The 21,850-nt window shown below is 31.5% G+C and overlaps 2 pseudogenes; both read left to right on the forward strand.

The window, feature by feature from the left end:
- The first annotated feature begins 16 nt into the window (after positions 1-16).
- Positions 17-3,386, forward strand: LOC129299613 (uncharacterized; annotated as a pseudogene).
- A 3,371-nt stretch (positions 3,387-6,757) lies between these two features.
- On the forward strand, positions 6,758-8,553 carry LOC129299614 (F-box/LRR-repeat protein 4-like; annotated as a pseudogene).
- Positions 8,554-21,850: the final 13,297 nt, after the last annotated feature.

The raw sequence follows: 21,850 nt of genomic DNA on the forward strand, positions 1-21,850 counted from the left end.
TTTGGCTGCGCTATTATTATCCAGGTTCTGCAAGCAATTGCTCTCTGGTCATGATGCCTCAGTGGCAAATAAATTGCTGACGGACTTAACTGATTTGCAGCTGACTTCCAGGGGGTCAGAATTGTAAGCACTTTCTCTTTATCTATGACCTTCATCTCTCCTTTTTGTTTATACGATATTTTCAGTCATTGGCAATAATTGATAAAGTTATGCATCTAGATTTGAAGCTTGTTGAGAGATAAATATAGATAGATACTGAAAGCTAATTATGCTTTCGGCATGTGGCACTTTTCAATTTTTTGGATGGATTTCTATTTTACACGTGATACATTCCCTTCAGTCATTCACTATTTCACTGTTGTTGAAAAAACTCTGCCTCTAGAGTAAATTCTAGTAGGGAGATGATTCTAAATCTGAAAAGGTTGTCATGCCGTTGGTGCTGCTTTTTTTTTTCTTTGATGGAGTGTGCGCATACTGTTTTTATATTCCACTACAGAATGACCCAATCAGGCTCTTCATCTTTCTAAAAGAAGGCAGTAGCAATGATGAGTTTGAAAAAAAATATGAAAAAGGACTTCGGTGATGAAATTGCATGTGGAATGGCTACCTGAGGCTAGTTCAGGTGGTAAAGGTAGGGTGAGATGTGAACAACGGTTCAAACACTTGCAATATATAATAAAAACAACATTGCATGTGGAACGACAAAGGAGTGTTCCTTTACAGCTTTTAAGAAAACTGATGAATAACAATGCTGAAATTTACTATATTAGATGTTGAGGAAGTGTGCAAGATAATTTAATCATCTCTCAAATCGAAACATTTAATCAAATGTTATCCTTTGCTTTCCCTTCTTACCTGTCAGCAGCAAAGAGATTCAAAATAAAAGAAATAAAATAAAATAAAGTTTGATTCAATTCGTATTTCAATGCAGAGAAAGTCAAAGACTTATAGCACAGTATATGTCAGACTTGGGTGCTGAAGTTACTCATCACAAGTTTTACCCTCAGTTGAACCAGTTTCATCCGCTGCACTTTTTTACAAGTACTGATTCTGGGAATATCGGGAAAAATATTAGTTGTTCATCACTTGGAATTAACACAGTTGGAATTATAAGAGCACCGCGTGGGGATGGCAAAGAAGCCATTGTCTTGGTGACACCTTTCAATTCATTTAAAGTTGGTGTGGAGGAGACTTTTTCTTTGGCATTGCATACTCAGTATTTTCACTTCTTACTCGGGCTACTTGGCTAGCAAAGGATATCATATGGCTTGTTGCTGATTCCCGATATGGAGAATATTCTGCTGTTGCTGCTTGGCTAAGAGAATATCAAGCCCTAGTTTTAGCAGAGTTGACGTAGTAAAATAGTGAAACATGTTGTGAGAGCAATATTATTTACGAACTTGGACAGAAGCCTTATTCTGAGAAAAAATTATATGATGGTTTCAGACGTGCTGGAACTATGGCTGCAGCACTTGTAATTAAAGTTGCGAAGCAAAGTGATTATTTTGAGGACACTGTTAATATTTATGCTGAGGCATCCAATGGGCAGATGCCAAACCTTGACCTCATCAATATTGTAAACTACCTAGCAGTACATAAGCAAGGTTTGCAGATAAAGGTAAAGAAGGTGTGGTCTCTACTGCACAATAGGTGGCTTTATACTTTGGGTGTCATATTTGAATCACTGGGACAAATTTCTAGGAGCTTGAATCCCCAGTGGAAATTTGGTATCCCTGCCACTGAGTATGTTGAGGGCACTGCTACACTTGCAAGTTCATTGTATTACCAGGTGTTTTACCTATCTAAAGTTTTATTCTGTTTAAACTCCCCCCCTTCCCCGAGAGAGAGAGAGAGAGAGATCACTTCTATAAATGTTTTTATAATAAGTATATTGTTCTTTCTCAGGGTTTGGGTGTTCCCACTGGTCCTCATGGTGCCTTTCGTGATTATCAAGTTGATGCGATTACATTGGAAATGTCATCAAAAGTTCCTCTTGCTAAAGTATCCAGGCGTAATGAGTTCCTTATCCGTGGTGGAAAGTATGTAATCATTTATCTGTGTTGCTGTTTCTATTTGCTAGATGTGTCTCGAAAATTAAAATAGTTGGCTTGCAATTATAATTATTGCTGTATTAATTTATTATATGGTGGTGTTAAAGATTGCAAGAGTTGTAATTATTGCAATCTTTAAGATGACAATTAATTGAGTAATGATTGGAATTTTTTTTTTATTGCCTTTTGTGGGAGGTAATTTTGTTTCGAAGAATGGCTAGTGGTTTAACAAGCAAATCTATGCTTTGTGGAAAAGCATCTAGCTTTTTAAGAATTAAATTAAATCAGCTTATTTTTATATTGATCCACAATCATATGAATGCACTTTCTTTAATTGAATATATGGTCCAACTTCATCCTATATTTCTGTCCTTAATTGGTCATTGTAACCAAAGGTTTTCTTGTTTGCTGCAGGCTGCTAGAAGGAGTCGTACGTTCAGTAAACAACCTTCTTGAGAAGTTTCATCAGTCATTCTTTCTGTACCTTTTGACGTCCCCTAGTAAGTTTGTGTCTGTTGGAGTTTACATGATATCTTTTGCGCTACTTGTTGCTCCACTTCCCGTGGTTGCGGCTTCTCTTCACGTTGAAGCTAGTAATTCCGATTCTACCCAACCAAAGAGAAATATGCTTCTCAAGCCTCTCCTGCATCCAAAATGGACATCAATTTCAATTCTTGGAAATGGCTGAAGTCAGCCAGAAAGGTTTTTGTGTTCCACTTATGGGGGGGTGTTGTTTCTGTTCTCCCATATTTCATAAGTCAAATGCCCAATTTAACCACAAAAACTTGCTTCATAGTGTGGATTCTGCTATCGGTTTTTGGCCTTCTAGTTTCTTACATGATATTGGGTTCTTCATTTTCTGAAGCTGCTGCATCTCGATCCCAGAAAAAAAGAATGGGCTAGCTTAAAGTCGGTAACTATATCAGCAGCTTTCATTGGTTTGTCTCTCACGTCAGTCATTAACTTTGCTACTGCAGAAATTGGGGCTTTACTTATCGTCCCAATTTGTTTGATGGCTCGACCTTTGAAGATTGACATTAAAGCAAGGAACTTGATATCTTTTATGAGAATAACTTGTAATCTTGTTTTAGGATTCATTGGGTTTCCGCCAGCCAGTTACTTTCTATTGAAGGGTGTATTCGAAGGATATAGTGGTATTAGTGTTGGCGACTTCTGGGAATGGTTGGAAACCCTTTGGGTATGGAATAGTGCTACTTACCTCTATCTGGGTCTCGTTCACCTACCATGCTGGGCACTATGCATTCACATCTTATTTCATCATTGTTGATATGTATTCTTCGTTAATGGACAAGCAGGGCCTTGTTTGTTTTCTTATTGCTATCTTGATTGTAATGCTTCCTTTTGGCAGGCTTTTTTTTTTTTTTCAACGTCTTTTAAACGAAGAAATTTTTTTAGCTAGAAATACACTCACCTTTTTTTAAGAATGTTTTTTTTAATTTTAAATCAAATCTGTAACATTTAAAATAATTTAAAATTTTATCTTGATGTGATTTTTTTCTGTTTTGAAAGATAATTTATTTATTTGTTTTAAATTGGGGAAATGTATCTTTAGTATTTATAATAATGGTTTAATAGATATAAGAAAAAATTTCCAAGATAGACATAACTAGAGCTAATCTCTTATTGCAAGGAAAGTGAGTGTCAAGCATGATTTTAGTTTGAAAGAGAGGGATGGATGTTTTTCGAAGTGAGTAGTGTGAAATAAACTCTCCCGAAACTTTTTTAATTGAGCTCTGAGGTGATGAAAATGGTAGGTGGCAACTGCTGATCTTTGGTCCCTGGTTGTGATATAGATGGACACATGGTTAGGTCTCTGGTAAAAATTTCTGATTACTGCTGCTTGCACACTTGATTGGGGCAAAAACCAAATAAATACATGCATGGGCTCCATCTTGTTGCTGATATATGCCATTATTCTTCCTTCCTTTACAATGTCATTTTTTCCTGTTTCACCTTTTCTCGGGATAATCTAATAATATGCTCCAAAATTAATGGTTGATACATTTCTGCCCCCCATCCACCAAGTAACTATATGCCTTTAGGGAAAAGCTGAGATCCCCATTTGGTAGCAATAACAAGCAAAGCCTCTAAGAAGAAGAGCAAAGGCAGATTCTGATTCCCTAACCCACAATTTGGTGTCATTTTTCTGCTTCTTCACTGACTTGACAAAGATATGCTGCTGCTGAATAGAATACATGTGAATTGTTCACTATACGGGAACAATCAATATATCTGCATTACTAAACCTCACAGCTAAAATGCTACTTTCAATGGATTGCCCGTCAAAAGTAGTCAGCATCAACAGCTTTTATAATTATTTTTTTCCTCTTGCTTTTCTCTGTATCCTTTTCTGTTAGTGCTGGAAAATGGCAGTGGAAGTGTATATGTAATAGGACTAGAATCAGTAAAATAAAGACATGCTAAGAAGGAACAGAGGGGGAATGATGAGGCTTAAAAAGATCATCTTCTAGAGGGGAAAATAGCGAGTGAGAGTTGTGGCTGAGGATGTGCTTGTTTAAGCCAAACCCCAAATTTCAATTTTCTTTTTTCTTTTAGTTTTCTTTTCTTTTCTTTTTGTGCCAGCAAAAGGAAGTTAGAGATATCCCATCCTTTGCTGCTTTCTATTTTATTAATGGACATAACGCATTCTTCTTTGTCAGCTAAGCTCTCATGTGAGTATAACTTCAAGAAGGGAATGGCCCTACCAGATAGCGATGGCTACCTAATTAGGTTCCTACTTGTGATTGGACTTACATTTCACCACTAATTCTTTGTTTTTAATCTTTGAGTTTTTAAAGTGTTAACAATTGACCCGCAACTTCTAACATCGTCATCTCCTCTAAAACTTTGTATTTGAGCTTATATAGTTGTTAGGTTATATCAGGGGCTTTGATTTACAAATTACATTGGAAGTCAACAAATTGAAAAAATATAATCAGGCGAGCCACAGCTATAATAAATTTGGATATGCCGTACTCGTTTCGTTTTGTCTTGGGGCAGAGGAAGGACAGAAGGAAAGAGAAGAAGGGTAATTTGTAATTACAAATTTTGCGAAGGCAGAAGTCAAAATTTCCTTCTCTGTCCTCAACCGAATCCTCTGCATTGAGACAGGGTCTTCAAATCGGATATATAAATGGAAACCTACTATGAAGTATGAAACATGATCAGTGAAGTGTGAAAGTAAACCAGCTCTCTTGTGACCATCGTATAGAACTATGGGTCAACTTGTCAATGAATCATTAAATTAATATTTTGACAGATTTAATAAAATATTTTATTTATAATGATCACAATTCAATTATATTTTAATTATTAACTTTTCAATTAGTTTCTTGATTAGTTAGATTTCCTTACCTTTGCTTGCAGCAGACCTTGTAAATTGTTTTAGTTTTTTTTTTTTAAAATCTTTCATGGCAAGAATGACACTGGAACACTTTAAAAGACCCGTGGTTACACTTAAAAAAAGACATTAAATTCTTGAAAATAAAATTGAAAAAGCCAAGGTCGTTGTCTGATAAAATAATTCGTATAGACTAAAATACCCCTACTTAATTAAAAGTGTAAGAACTTTTAAATACCGAAAACTGAGTTGTAACCAACGAAACTTTAACGGTGAATTATTCAAAGCCTAATATTTAAATTATTGTGTTATTTGAGTTTTAAGATTTTAAAAGCTTAGCTAAAAATCATAAATTACATAAGTATAATGTTTCACAACTGAGCTTCTAGTATGCTTTCGATCAAATAAAGAGGTTGGCAAAAAAAAATCAAATAATCCCACAAGATTATTAATGACAATTACAAACCTTATATTATTAATATCCCAATAACAAATTATAGTTCTTACTAATAATAAATTATCTTTTATTGATTGACTATTTTTGTAAATTCTCAAATAACATTACAAAGATTCCTCAGTATCTTTTATTAATTTTCTAAGCAAAAGCAAAAAATTATAAATAATTGATTGTGATTTACGATTGACTCTTATAAATTTTAAGCTAACATTACAAATAATTTTAAATGCATTTAGTATATTTTTCAAGTAATTTATTTATATATTGATAACAAAAAAAAAAGCATAAGTGATTGATTTGAGATTCATGAATTTCAAAATTTTTTAACTAGCATTATAAATAATCTCAAATATATTTTTTATTTTTTTTATTTTTTAAATCATGATCTGTTACTAAAATTTTAATAATTTAAAATTTATAATTATTATTAATGTATTTATAGAGTTTTCAATTATCATCCTCAGTAAAAAGAAGTCTTAATTTCTTCACAGAAAAAAAAACGTTATTATTAAAATTTGAAGTCTTCGGTGGCATTATGCGTCGCCTTTCAAGTTCAATCTTCCCAGTTTTTATTTTTGGGAAAATTACAATAAATGCCCGATTTTATGAGGTTGTTAGCCACACGGGTTTATGAGCAAGCTTGAGCTGCGAATTCCCCTCTACTACAATCTACGAAGCCACAATAAGCACTGCCACCTGTCACATAACCGTTCCATCTCATTTCATTCCTTAACCTCTTAATATATCTATTTTCTGAAAATATTTATATATTTATTAATCATTAAATTCACTTCGAAGATGGAACCTGCAATAGTATTTCTTTAAAATAAAGCATCACCTGAATTTTGCGTGACCGCACCTCGCGTCAGGATTTTCTGGGCGTCTGGATTTCATCGCCCAAGTCGGGAGCGTGTGTTCACGCCCCTCTCTTGCGTCTAAGCAAGCTTCGCCTTCCACCGCAAGTCTCTTTTATAGAAAATAAATCAGAACGCTTGAGAGATTGAGGGGAAAGAGTGTTATATAGTTGGGGAGAGCCGAGAGAACTAGACGATCATCTGAAGCAACGTGGAGATGGATAATATACTGTGCGATGAAGTCCTTCAGGAGATTTTCATGAAGCTTCCACCTTCTTCGTCTTCCTCAGTCTCCCTCGTCTCCAAGCGCTGGCTTTACCTCTTTCGTTCTTCCAGAACCTCCCTCTCTCTTCGCCTTCTCCCTCGCTTCTCTGATATTGCTTCTCTCTCTTCCCTCCTATCTGACCACTCATCTCTCTCCTCTCTGTCTCTCTTTCTTTCCTCCGACTCCGCCTCCGCCGATTCCGCAGTCTCGGACTATGTCCTCGCCGTCGTTTCCTCTCGCTGCTCCCGGCTTCGTGCTCTGAGATTCATGTCCGGGCCAGTTTCCCTGTCCTCTCTGAATTCTCTCTCCACCGCTTGTACTTGTTTGACTTCTCTTTGTATTAACCTCCCCAGGCCCGTCTCTCTTAGGTGGGTTTTGTCTTTTCCATCCCTGAGAGAACTCGCGATTACCTGGCCCTCCTCCGGCGGACAAGAAATTGATCCGAGCAATCAATTTGAGGTTTGGGAAAGTGATGAAACCGTTGCAGAGTTCGGGTTGCAAAGTCTGTGCTTGGTGGGCATACGAAGAGACGATTGGGGAGTGGGATGGTTATGGAGGAGCTGCAAGAACCTGAAGAAATTGAGGCTCCAGAGTTGCCAAGGAATCGGTGGGCCCTACTCCTCCTTTGTTCAGTGCCTGCGAAATCTTGAAGAAATTGAACTGAGAACTTGCAGAAGCGTGGTTGATGGGGTCCTCTTGCATCTAGCTGAAAATTGTCAGTTTCTGAATTCCCTTCTGGTTTACGATGGTGGAAGCCGAGACGGTCTGCTTCACTTCTTCTTTCATTGCCGGTCCAATTTGCAGAAGCTCGACCTTCGTCTACCTCTGGACCTCAACAACGACCACCTGTCAGCTATGGCGGCGAATTTCAGAGGCCTTTCAAGCCTAAGGCTTCAGAATTGCTGTCTTGTGACAGGTGAAGGTCTAAAGCTTCTTGGCACATCAATGGCCTCTTGTGGGCTTGAAGAACTGGCACTGATAAATTGCGATGTGGTAGAGAGAGAATCGGGGTTGCTTGCAACTTTGGGACAGCAGCTGAGGCAATTAAGGAAATTGGACTTGTCGCATAATGAGCTGTTGCTTGATAAGGAATTCATTTCAATGTCAGTTTCTTGTACTCATCTGAGTGATCTGAAGCTGAGAGGATGCAAGGGACTCACAAATGCAGCAATGATTTCTGTGTTAGGAGCTGCAAATTCCTAGAAAATGTGGATATCATGCATTGTGGTGGGATAGAATCTGAGGCTGTTGAGGTGTTTGTTGAGAAATCTCCCAAGTTGAGAAGAATAAATGTGGAGGAGAACAAGCTGTCTAATGCAGCAAAAATGTGGGCATCAAATAGATGCATTGAAGTTGTTTATTAATAAATGATTTTGTGAATGTTGAAGTCGAAGGTGGCAAGTGTATCATAAATTATTTCCCAGTTTCGGATAACCAGGTTCGCCCCGCTGAACTCTGTATTATCTCAGATGGTTTCTGTAATTTATGTTTGGAACGTGACAAGCAGTGTCTGTTCCACAAGATTTGCAATTTATGCATGGAATCAGTCAGTCAGGTTTTTTTTTTTTTTTCGTTTTTGTGCTGAGTGGGAAAATTGTAAAGATTTGGAAGCCTATTCTCAAATTCTTTCAGCAGTTAAAGTGACATTTAAACGAGGATTCTTGAATAAAAATCTATAATTGAAATGTAAAAAAATATATTTATGTATTGCCAATTTGACATTGACGAGAGTGAGGTCAGTCAATCTGGGGCCACGAGTTCCATCGATCCGGATTCTTTGTACATTTGGGCTGGTTTGGCATGAAATAATTAAAACATGGTATGAAATGATCAGAAAATGGGAAAGACTAGAATTAAAATTAAACGTGTGTTTAGTTGGGAGGTTTTTGAAGAGAAGAGGAGAGGTGAGACCCTCTCCTAAAACCCCTCCCCTCAAATTGATCCCCTTCAAATTAAGATTTTTTGAAAGGGAGCTAATATTTTAATTATTTTATCTTTATTTAATTTTTAATATTTTTATATTAAAAAAATTCATATTAGATTGCGGTTCACTTTCAAACCTCGATTGGTCTCATTGGATTTTTTTAAAAAAAAATACATTTCATCATATTTTATTATATATTTAGTTATTTATTTTTTTATAAAAAATTGTTATCATTTTAATTATCGGTTTAAATTTTCTTTATAATGTTGATAATATGATAGGATGAAAGTGAATTTTTAAAAAATTATACAATTTAAATTGAGGTGTAAAATTATTTTCTCCAAGAAAAAATAAAAAAAATTAAATTAATGTATAGAAATATAATAGTAAATTAGTTATCATCTCCCATTTTCTCTCCTCCTAAACCAAACAAAAGATATTAAAAATTTATCCCTTCTCCTCCCCTCCAATAAAATTAAATAAGTTAACATTAAAATTCTCACATCTCTTTCTCTTGAATCAAACACACCCTAAAACTTCAAGAGTATGAGATTTTTCTGATGAAAAAGAGCATGAGATTTTTTTTTTTCCTTTTTTTCCCCCTTGCCAAGAGCATGAAGCAATGGATATGAAGTGGATGGAATGTTCATATAAATTGTACTAGGCCTGTGCTGTGTACTGAACTGATGGAATTAAAATTTTAAATAAATAAAAATATAGTAGAGCAAACGTTAACCGGGAATTTCACTTAATTTAACAAATGAATCGCATTATTAGAAGTTTGAATATATATATATATATATATATATAGATATAGATGCACACACATATCCTTTTTCGTGTATATTATAAGACACTTTTTAGCCACCTGAATCATGGAGATGTTTAAATTATTAACTTTGTTAAAAAATAAAATAAGTTTTTACTTTTATTCCTATTTAAATAAAAAAAATTTTAATTTATATTATTTTCTCTTTTAGTTAATAAATTTAAATGAAGATAATATTAGAGAAGCATAACTCACATCATCTATTTTATATTAATAATAAAAAATCTTTTTAAAAAGTGTCATTTAGTAAAGACAAGAGAAAGAACATAGCATGGAGATTTCAAGAGATTTTTAAAAACAAAACATGAATCAATGATTTAATTAATAATTCCTATAGAGCACACATATTAAGAATTATTTTTATCTGGAAAAAATTGTTTTTCCCTTTGCCCTCAATAAATGAAGCAGCGGTGGTAGTGCAATAACTACTCCGGAGAATATAATTACTCCAATTACAATATCTCTAAGGGGTATTTTAGAAAACAAAGCGTTAAATGTTTATAGAAGCGTGTGATATTGTTTACAGCCTCCGAATGATGAGATAAGTCATTGTTTAACTAATCAATTTTACTTCTTTAATTTCTTTTCTTTTCTTTTATTTCTTTTTCCTTTTATTTTTTCATCCCTCTTCACTAATAGTTTTTCTTTTTTTTTTTTTACGACTCTTCACCGCTAGTTTAAACCTTTGGATTTGACTAACCAATTCGACAATGATAAAATGCAAGCTCACGACTCACCAACCACCCAACTCCCATCCAGACCTAATTCATGAAGTAAATAATTTCGAAATAATCATTATTCATTAATTCATTAAAAATATGATATTTTTAAGAACCACATTACCATCATATGATATATTTTAAAAAATTTATTATTCACAATACCAGAACAATATTTTTGGGCCTTTATGCATGAAGATGTAATTTGATCATGTTTTTAATTTCCTTTGATTAACATGACGATTGATGGATTCAAGCCTTGAGGGGACTTGATATATGAGACCTCTTTCATCTCATTATTTGGGCTTCCATTATTTCTCACAACTGTTTCTTTTTTGTTTTGTATCAATCCATGAAGCCCATGTTGAATGTATAGCTTGAGCCCATTCTTATTGCTTTGGTCGCAGGCTACTGTCTTCGCCACACTTTCTGGCTTCTCGCCAGATTTCCACTGTTCAAGGGAACATGTCAATATGTCATACGCAGGAAAAATATTGAAATAAATTTAAATTATATGACCCAAGCACATTTATAACCAAGAAAGTATTTTGTCCCTCTCCCTCGTCCCGCTTCATCGTGTCCCTCAACCTCGTCACGTCATCCTTGGTTTGTGTCACTGTCACGATGTCACCTAGTTTATGTACCTCGTCGCCTGATCTGAAATTTGTTTAGTTGTTAGACTCTGCGTCTGGATTAATTCGTGAGTGACTCTGGTTTTTTATGACTCTGCGTCTGGGTTAATTCGTGAAATGCTCTTATTTTGTTTAACTCTGCGTATAAATTCATGAAATGTCTTCAGTAGCATGTTGTGAAATCGTCACAAGTGGGGCTATACATTGTGAAAGTGGGTTAACTTTGCTCTGGTTTAAATTATATGCAAGTGGACGTGGGGCTATACTAATCCTGTACTAGGAGTGCCATGCTTTTGAAGAGATGAAGAGATCAAAATCTGTGATATTGTGAATTGATTTTTACATTTTATAGCTATCTATTTGTATTTTGATTTTGTTTCTTTGTTTAGAATGAAGAGTGACATGTCTTTGCATATACATATTTAAAAAGAAAAAAGAAAAAGGGTTTTGCCCAAATCCGGTTGGCCAACCCACCCATACTCGTACTGGCCAGCGTAAACAATTGCACAGCCCTATGCTTAATTGATCAAAAATTAATTTCTTTATACCCTGAAACATTTTATAAAGGTTGCTAATCCTGTACTTTTTTAGACTAAAAAGTTCAGGCAAATCAGGCTGTAAGAGCTCGACATGACTAGAGCATATTTTTAAATTTAAAAAATATTTATAAAAATACTTACAAATCACATACAACATATACTTTTAATCAGGCAAATCAGGCTGTAAGAGCTCGACATGACTAGAGCATATTTTTAAATTTAAAAAATATTTATAAAAATACTTACAAATCACATACAACATGTCCTCATATTAATTATGAGATGTGAACTTATATTTTTTAAATTATGAATTAAATATTTATTCACTTGAATCAATTGTTTCTTTTTGTGGTAATCAATCTTATATTTTCCTTTAACAAAATTACGTGGATGAACTAATAAATCTTGTCACACTAAAATTCGATGCGCAGTGCAAGTTGCTCCCGGGGTAATGGGGTTGCATCTTCCCAAACACAAAAGGATTTTTTTTTTTTTTTTGGAACTGAAAACACAAAAGAATGATTGGAAGAGCATAAATTGAGAGAAGCGCTAAAATGCATGGAAGTGCGGACATGCCACGTAATCGTGGGCCCGCGCTGAGTTTAGATTTCTCATCAATTTTTTCTCATGTTGCCCTTCTCTTCTCTTCTCTTCTTTGACCCATGCTACCATGCCAGCCCTGCTTTTTCCCACCCAACTGCGCGAACTTTTTGTCAAGTCTCCGCTCATTTATTTTAAAGCATATTGAGATAATATCATTAATATAAAAATAAAAATATTTAAAATTTATTAACTCTATTTAAAACTTAAATATTTTTTTATTTCTATGTAAACTCATATAGCGTGATTTTGGGAAAAAAAAAAGAACCTATATTAGATAAAGGTGGTAATATAAAAATAATATAATAAATATTTTACATAGTATCTTATCAAAAGAATTAGAGATTGTCCCTCCACGAACCTTTTTTTATAAAAAAGAGTATCAAAGTTAGCCTAGCTTTCAAATTAAAGGAAGGCCTGTGCCATGTGTACAGTTCGATCAAAATTAGAAAAATGATATAATCCTTGCAATAATATCAATATAATATAGTCAAAAAGAAATTTACAGCAAATCCGCCGTTTTCATAAAGGATACTCTTTTTTATAAGCATTTTTTTAAGAAGCTTTTGTCAATCTTTTGTATAAGCCACTCTAAAAAGTTTATATATGAAATATCAAATATCTTTTCCCCCACGTCTATCCTTAATATTTAGTAAATTATGTTGAACTATTATTCCACACTACTTTCTCATAAACATTTTCAATTTTTGTTGATAAAATATAAACTTCTCTTCTGAAAAATTTGATGGAATGTTGAAAGAAATGATTAAGATGGGAAGAGAAATTAATGAAACCGATGAAAATTGAAACAAGGATAGTCCTAAAAATTAAAATATAGTTTCTGAAACATTCAAGACTGTCAATTAACATTAACATGTTTTATAATTCATGCTTAAAATTAATTTATAAATAAACCCGAAATTAGTGATGCCTTGTACTCCTAATGATTGAATATCTAATTTATATAAAACTAGATTTCAGACCTCACAGTATATTAATAATCTGTTTCTTTAGAGGGGAACAGAGGGAAGAGGATAAAAGATTTTAATGAGTTGATTTTAAAATAAGGTGGATAGATGAAGATCTTGATAGGAAAAAAATATAAAAGGAAAGAGTAAATCAAATTAATTTAAAACTATTAACCTTAATTTTCCTTCAAACTAGTAAAAATCTTCTGCCACTCCTTCCATTTCCCGAACAATCATATTGTAAAACTAACAAAACAAAAAATACAATTATTATCAAAGATAATTCTGTGTTGGCTCGTGGGGTTGTGGGGCCATTGTTAGTATTTCATATATTTTGTTTCACCCTGTGGCTGTGTACGTCAACTGAACAGAGAGCATTTGTGAGCTGGATAGAGTCTACAAGGACTACCGATGGAATTTACAATAGAGGAAGATGCAGGTGGCGGGATGGAGGGTAGAGAATGGAAATGGGAGGAGAAAAGGGAGGGGCAAAAGGGTCATTGCAGGGCGAAATGCAGAGGGTTATAAAGCGCTAAGCATGAATGAGGATCATCATCACCGTGAAGGAGAAATGAGTAATGAGACGAGGTTGTAATAAAAGAGACAGCCGCCACAGCCCGGGTTTTGCGGGTTTCAACATTGTCGTTTTCTGCTTCCTCCATTTGGCGCCAACCCCTTCGGCTTTTCCCATTCCAAATCTTTCAGCTTAGCCTCTCACGGGCAGTTTGGGCAGCGCTTTCTCACGCGCAATCGGTTCCCGGGCAGCCACACCCCTCTCCCTCCCTCAAACTCGGTGCCATCTCCATTTTTTATTTTTTTTGCGCCGCATCTTAAGTACCCCATATTTGTTTGCTGGTTTTGTAAGTTTTTTTAATTTTCATCATTAATAAAATTAGTTAAATATGGTTTAGAATTTTAATTTTTATAATAACAAATATAAACGTAAAAAACTCTTTATTTAGTAAACGATGGAGTGAAAAATAAGTGAGGAGTATAATAATATAACCCATTTTAATTCATAAAACACTTTTAAATAAAATTATACATATTGATAAAAATTTATTTAATTCATTATTTCATTTGTGAAAAAATATTAAGAAATAATAATATAATGAAAAAATAATATTAATAAAATTTTATTTTTTAAAAGTATTTTATATTTTGGGATATTAGATAACTCCAAAATTAAAAGTGAAATAGTAACGAGTGATTTTAAAATAAATTTTATTAATAAATTATTATTTTTCTCAAGGCATCTTAAAAAATGAGACTGGGGAAGTACATTCTAGTTTCCACTACCTCCAATCTTTTTTAATATAAGGATTTTGGGAGAATTTTCATGCTCTCGTTTTTAAGAAACAAGATAGTAACATCTTGTTTTGAACACTCACCATCATCATCAAAAAAAGCATTTATTAATGGGGTTGTAGATCATTAAAAATCATTGTTCAACTGTTAAATGCGTGTATTTGTGAAAATAAATTTATACCTGGATTCCAATTAATTTGGTTGAAGGTGCATATTTATTTTAAAAATATTTTCAATAAGTACGTAACACTCTAAATTGTTTGGTGTAATATTTTCGCTCTCAAAGTAATTAAAACATATAATTCTCTATCCCGATATTAAATATTTACAAATATCTTTTAGATAATCAAACTGCCTTCTCTCACGTTATATTAATAGTTAACATTTATTATTTAATGTTAGGATAGAAAATGTGATATTTTAATTACTCTAAGCTCAAACATGTTACGTCAAATAATTTAGGATGTTAAGTGTTTTTTAGAAAATGCTTCAAGAAAAAAAAATGCACATTTACTCAATCAATTTTAACTAGAGTTTTGGTTTAGATACATTAGGTTTTTTTTTCTTGACAGCAGAAAGAGTAAACTTTGCCGGCTGTAAAGATACAGAAGACAAAAGGCAGGCTTCTTTAAATTAAATTGCTACATGCACAAATGTTGAAATTCTAACTTTCAACTATTTGCTTACCACTCTCATCAATTTTAATTAATTGATAGTTATTTGTCCGGCCAGAGACAGATTTGATGGAGTAACCTACTTCTATTGTAGTATTTAACTTTCTTTTGAATAAATACAACTTTTCGGATCAAAGAAAGGGAACTTATTAGTTTTTACTCTAGAATAATATACATATATTTTGTTTAAAAATATTTTACAAATTGTTTTGATAAAAAAATTCTATATTAAATTTTATTTTATAATGTTACATACATATAAAAAAAAAAGGTAAATATAACCTGAATATGGGAGTGAGGCGGCAAGGCGGCAAGGTGCGGGGGAAGAAAAAGGAAAAGGTGGCGGAGATGGATAGATGATGAATCGAAATGCGCATTGAAAAGCAGGGAGTGAAGGGAAGCCTCGGATTCCATGGAGGCCCACGTGCAGATGACTGTGGGATGGATTCATAGGATTCCTGCAACTTCAGCCTAAAATATCTCTTACCTCCAATCACTATTCGTCATTTAATAATTAAATAAATACTCCCCTTCATTTTTATATATAAAATATTTTTTAATTAAATCACTTAATAAAAATTAATTATTTAATTAAAAATATAATAAAATTTTAATTTTGATATTAATTATGATAAATAAAAATAAATTTTTTAAAATAAATTTAAAAAATATTTATTTTTAATTTTTAATTTAATAATAATGTAATGATTCATTTATTAAAAATATGCTAACAATTTTTATATTTAAAAATAAAAAAATTTTAAAAAATATTTTATATGTAAAAATGAAAGAGAGCAATAAACTTTCACTTTCAAATTATAAAATAAATTTAGATAAAATCATACATATTAATAAAATTTATTAAATATATTTTATAATTTTATTTTTTAAAAAATAGATATAAAATTTTAAAACTATTATTTATTTAATATTTTATTGATAAAAAATATTAAAAAGAGACAATATATAAAAATAATATTAAAAATTATTAACAAAATGTTTTTTTATTAAATATTTTATATTTGAAGACATTTAATATTTTTAAAAAAGGTTCTATAATTCGGACGAAGGTAGTAGTAAATTCAGACTCACTCAAAGCAATCCCCAATTATAGTCCTATGGCTCTGCTGCTCTTTACCTTTTCTGTCGTTTTCCCTACACACATACCTACAGCCATTGTCGTATTGCCGATTCGTATCGTATCCAATCCATCCCAACCCCAATACGCAATGCTACTAGCTAGCGCTTCCGCATCTGTAAACACCCAGACCTCTCTTCATTTCACCGCCCTAATTAATTAGTTTTTGTTTTTGCTTTTTTGTTATCCTTTTTATTGCTCTCCACTCTGTGCACCGCTACTCATTTGCGTCCCCCACTCGCCAGGTGTCTTCGATGCAACTGAATAGTTACTTGCTCCGCCATCGAATTAAATTTGCATCATATTACCCTCCCTCTTTCTCTTCCGTACACTATTACATGGAATTTCTTTTCAAACTTTCATATTTAAAATATAAAATATTTTGAGTTTTTAAAGCGTAGTACTAATTAATACTATATCCACCCTAAATTATTAAACATTTTAAAAAAATTAATATTTTAAAATATAAAATACTTTAATCAAAATAAAATTTTATTAATGGTTTTTTTAAATTACCCTTTTCATTTTATTATATCTCTTTAATATTATTTCATAAATAAATTATTAAATGAAAAGCATTTTTAAAATTTATATTGTTTTAAAAAAATAACATTGTAAGGTATATAATTAAATTTTATTGGTATGTGTACTTTTATTTACAAGTATTTATAATTAAAGATGAATGACGGAAAATCTTTTTAAATGATTTTATCCAAAGATGTAATTAATAATATTGTCTAATTGAAACAACATATTAAATAAGGGCAAGCTTGCAAAGAATGTGTAACTTTAAATATTATTTACTAACTCATTAAAAGCGCAAATAGTTAAAAGTGTCATGTAATTTTAAGTAGAAGTATGGTATATAAGCTTAACTTTATTTATTTTGAATGTTTGTTTTTAATTAAATCAAACATGTAATTTTTTTATAAGTTATTTAGTTTGTAATAGGTTTGTATCATTAATATATTAAAAACCACTTACCCGATACAGCAAATGACCTCTTTGTGTTGGCTCTTCCATCTTAGTTGGCTTTATTGAGAAAGGCAATTTTTTTTATTCTCACCCTCCTATGGGACTGCATTAGCCGCCACCTTTCGTTCCTGCGGGGGAATCTTATAAGAGAAAATATCACTCCAAAATTGTTCAAGAAAATTTACATCAATTAAAATTTATTTATTATTAAAATTTAAATAGATATTTATCAATTTAAATTAATTATTTATTAATAATATTCATTCAAATTTTAAAAATTTATTTTAAATTAATAAAAAATTGTTTGAGTTTTTTTATTTAAATTTTGATAATAATTAATTCTTAATTGATATAAAAAATTTCAATGGTTTTTCGTCACTATTTTTCCATCTTATAACTCTTGAGTTTTTATAAAAAAAGATACTTTTACTGTTGGAAATGAGGGATTAAACCCTTTTTACAAACCTTATTTTTAAAAAACAGGATATAAGAAACAACAAACATGTCATTCTAAAAGCCATGATACTTGTAATTTGTTTTTTTTTTCAATAATAGTACTTGCAAATTGACACCTGACAGAACTGATACTGCCAAATTAAATTTAATCCGAAGCAAATGCAAAGCTAAAGGTTTAAAAAAGCATCCATATAAAATTCTATCACTCAGTTGAAGCTAATCTTATCTTATCTTATATATGTAGTAGAAAATAAAAACTTTTACTGTTTATGGAACAGTTTTTTTTTAAGTCCAATTATTTCCTTACAACTTATTTTGCAACATTTTTTTTTGGTTATGCTTATATTTTTTTCATTTTGTTTTTGAAAAAAAAAACTAAAGCAAGCTTGACCATATATAACTACTGACATTAAAAAATATTTTTACAGTGTTTTTAATTTATTTTATATTTATACATTTTTAATTTTTTCCACAAGTTACAGGTTATTAAGTAAAATAAGGTGTTTATATTTTTAAACATGTACAAAAATAAAACAATTGTAAGACAATAACGAGTTATTATTAAAATAATAGTTTTTTCATGCAACTTTTTATCCCCAAAAAACTCTTTTCTACTTACTTGTGATCATAGTCTTTGGCTTAAAAATTCATAAGCCATAAAGGTAAAATTTAAAGCTTTCATGAAAAAAAGAGTATGTCAATATTTTAGTAAGGGGGACAAGCTAAATTTATGTGTTATTTGTCTCAAATCCATGTTATATGAAAATATGCAGACACAATGGATGAGTATTTGATCTCACTTTCAACTTTTATGTTTTATGAGGTTTGTTTTAAATTAGTTTCACATAAAGCATTATACTTTATATAGTTATTACTTGTGCATTAGGTTGCTAGTCCCCTTTCATATAAATCTCTTCATTTGTTCCATTATTTGTGCATCATTAGTGTAGGTAGTTGAATTTGACCTAAATAAATTCAAGACCAATTATTGTGTTATAAATTAATACCAACCTACCCAAACATTTTGGTTAACTATTGTTGGGAATATCAATACAATGATATGCCTATCAATTGTATTTTGTAGAATTTGCTAGTTGTGACTTTGCTTTGCCTTTTGGGGGGGAAGTGGTGGGATTCCTGTTGGATAAAATTTAAATCAATCCAACTTAAATATATGCCTAAAGTGAATATTCTATTCGTTTAAAAATGTAAGATATTTTTAATTAAATTTTATCTCAATAAAGTAGTTATCTACTTTTAAATAATCCTATCTTTTTATATTTATCCATATTCAACACTCTACAATAAACATAAAGGTATTTATTAATAGGAGCACTTTTAAAAAAATATAATAATTACACTTCGAAAGATTAAAAATATTTTATATTTTTTAACATTCAACTCCTCAAAAAATGCCTTATAGAAGGACTATTTGTTTTTTTAATTTGCTACCAAGGTTTTTTTCAAGTTATGAATACTATCAAGACCATACATTGCAATAAGATGGTCAATGAATATCTTTTTTTTTTTTTGTGCAAAGGTATTTCCATTGGATACAATTTTGTTTGAAGCACAATTAAATATTGATCATAAACACACTTTTAATTGGATTCAAATATTAATTTGTCATGTTATGAGTAATTGACTAACCCATTCTGCATGTATATATTGAAAAGAGAATATATTGTTAAGAGTTTAATATATAATATCTTTTAAATGATTTTAATGACATGAAAGAGGGAAATATTGAGCTTTCTTTATTAAAAAAGAAAGGCTAACCTTTGATATATCATCATGTAATTTAAAAAAATATTAATCAAATACTTAAATGTTATGTTATTTTTTATTAAACATTTGATTTTTAGAATCAGATGAAGCTAGTTCTGGCCTAATAAGAGTTGCATTCTATTAAGCAAAAACTTTTCATAATGCCCAAAGACGAACATAAAAGGAGGGCGGAAATAGGTAAATTTGTCATTAATCCCATGGATCATTTTCTAGTTAAATCCAAACAATATATCATTTCATTTGCTCGATCAATAGCTTGAACCTATATGGCCGTGTATATAAAAGAAATGAGACTGTAACATTTGCAAATTATACATAACGCAACTCGCCTTATATCCCATGTATAAATGCGTAAGTTTCGCATTCTAGCTTTACATAACGGGATAACATATAAGAAATTAATGTTCAGGTGTGTTTCTTAGACCTTGATTTGTGAAAATTATTTTTTAATTTGAGATGACAAGTGACATGTCACTGTATCTATCAGTCTATTAGGCAACGTTTATCAATTATGATCCTAATTAATAACTACTAATTAATTAATAATCTCTCAGGCTATTATTTGTCTTATGGTCCGTGATTCGTGAATGTCCCTTCACGAGACCGAGCAAGCAACCAGTCACGTGGGATGAGCTGAGCTAGCAATTTAGCCTGTAAAACATGCTTATCTATTACTTCTTTTAATTCTGTTTACAAAATTTCAACCATTGACATTTAAAACAAGATTGTTTATTAGGACTTAATCCGAATCTTGTGAAAGAAAAATATATATATTAGGAGATTTTTTTTTTCAACCGGAGTTTAGGCTAACTCAAATGTGAATTAATCAATAATATTAGATACTATAAGAATTATAAAAAGGAAAAGGAAGAAAGATGCTAATTTGAAGACTTTAGGATAAATTTTCTACAATTATAAAAACAAAAATTAAAAATGGAGTCATATAATATAATATAATATAATATAGCTATATTTTTTTCCCATGCAATGCACATGATATGGTGTTTTTTAGGATGTTATGTTCATTATATTAATAATGATGAATTATATTGTACATATAAAATTAGTTAGATTTAGTGATTTGATTATTTTTATATATAAATGGTTTATAATACTACATTAATGTCGAAAATAAGATATATCAATTTGTTTCATAAATAACCAATGTTCCCTATCTTATTAGTTAAGCTTACTTTTTTTTTAATGATTTAATATTTAAGGGTAACTCATTCCAATTTTATTTGAACAAAGGCATTCCAAATTTGTTACTCATAAAACCCTCTTTTTTGCTTAAAACTTTATTGCATATAAAATATAATATATTTTATCTTGACATTGTTCTTCTACTATTTTTTACCTAAAAGATTCAAATTACTAATGAAATTAGATCTGACGGAAGAGATCGCTACTACAAAAAAAAAATAAATCATAGAAGTATTTTTTTCCTAGAAGATCAAATTACAAGATCACTTCCATAAATAAGCACTTTGTTAAGCTCTACCTCATCTTGTAAGAGCTTTTTTTTTTTTTTTTATCACAAGCATTTTGATGAAGGCACTCATTTGTCCAAAGATTTTTTTTTTGTAATAGTGGATTAATTCTTCACAGCATAGTAAATTATGGTTTAACTTCATATTAAAAGAAATACTTATATTTAGCGTTCCTGTTACATTCTAAATTAAATAAATCCCTTTAGATAGAATGACTCTGGCATGTAATAATAAAAAAAAAAAAGACGATTCAAATTAATAAACATCTAGCACTAGCTAACAATTCTCTTCCTTACCTAACCTCCTCGAAGTCTGAACGAAAACATGCATGTTCCCTTCATTCCTTGCCTTGATAAATCTCTCTCTCGAATTGAGATGTCTTAAAAGGTGAAATCATGTTTTTTCAGAATGAGAATATACACCTGAGTTGTTACTTATCATAAAAGGATACATCCAACTTCACTAAAATGTCTTATATGTATCTAGTGATGATTAAGTTGAACGACTACTCTATGGTCAATAGTCACATTGGGTCCCCACAAAACGAGTGAATTGATGAAAAGAGGACATAACTTGAAGGACTGTTTGAGAGCTTTTCCATAATGACAAACCCACACAGCCTTCCCCTCAAGCATATAAGCCTACTCAAATCCAAAAGATTCATTTAATGAACATCATACCCTCCAAGATTGTGTATCTTTTCCGAAAATGACTCTTTGTCTACTTCATGTCACTCCATTACATAATCAAAAACAACAAACGATGTTGTATATATGTTCCATTCTATTTCATCTCATGATGAAATTCACTTGTTCCTTCATG

Source organism: Prosopis cineraria, unplaced genomic scaffold, assembly GCF_029017545.1.
Source record: "Prosopis cineraria cultivar Desert tree isolate PC_DT_omini unplaced genomic scaffold, ASM2901754v1 PC1228, whole genome shotgun sequence".
Taxonomy (NCBI): domain Eukaryota; kingdom Viridiplantae; phylum Streptophyta; class Magnoliopsida; order Fabales; family Fabaceae; genus Prosopis; species Prosopis cineraria.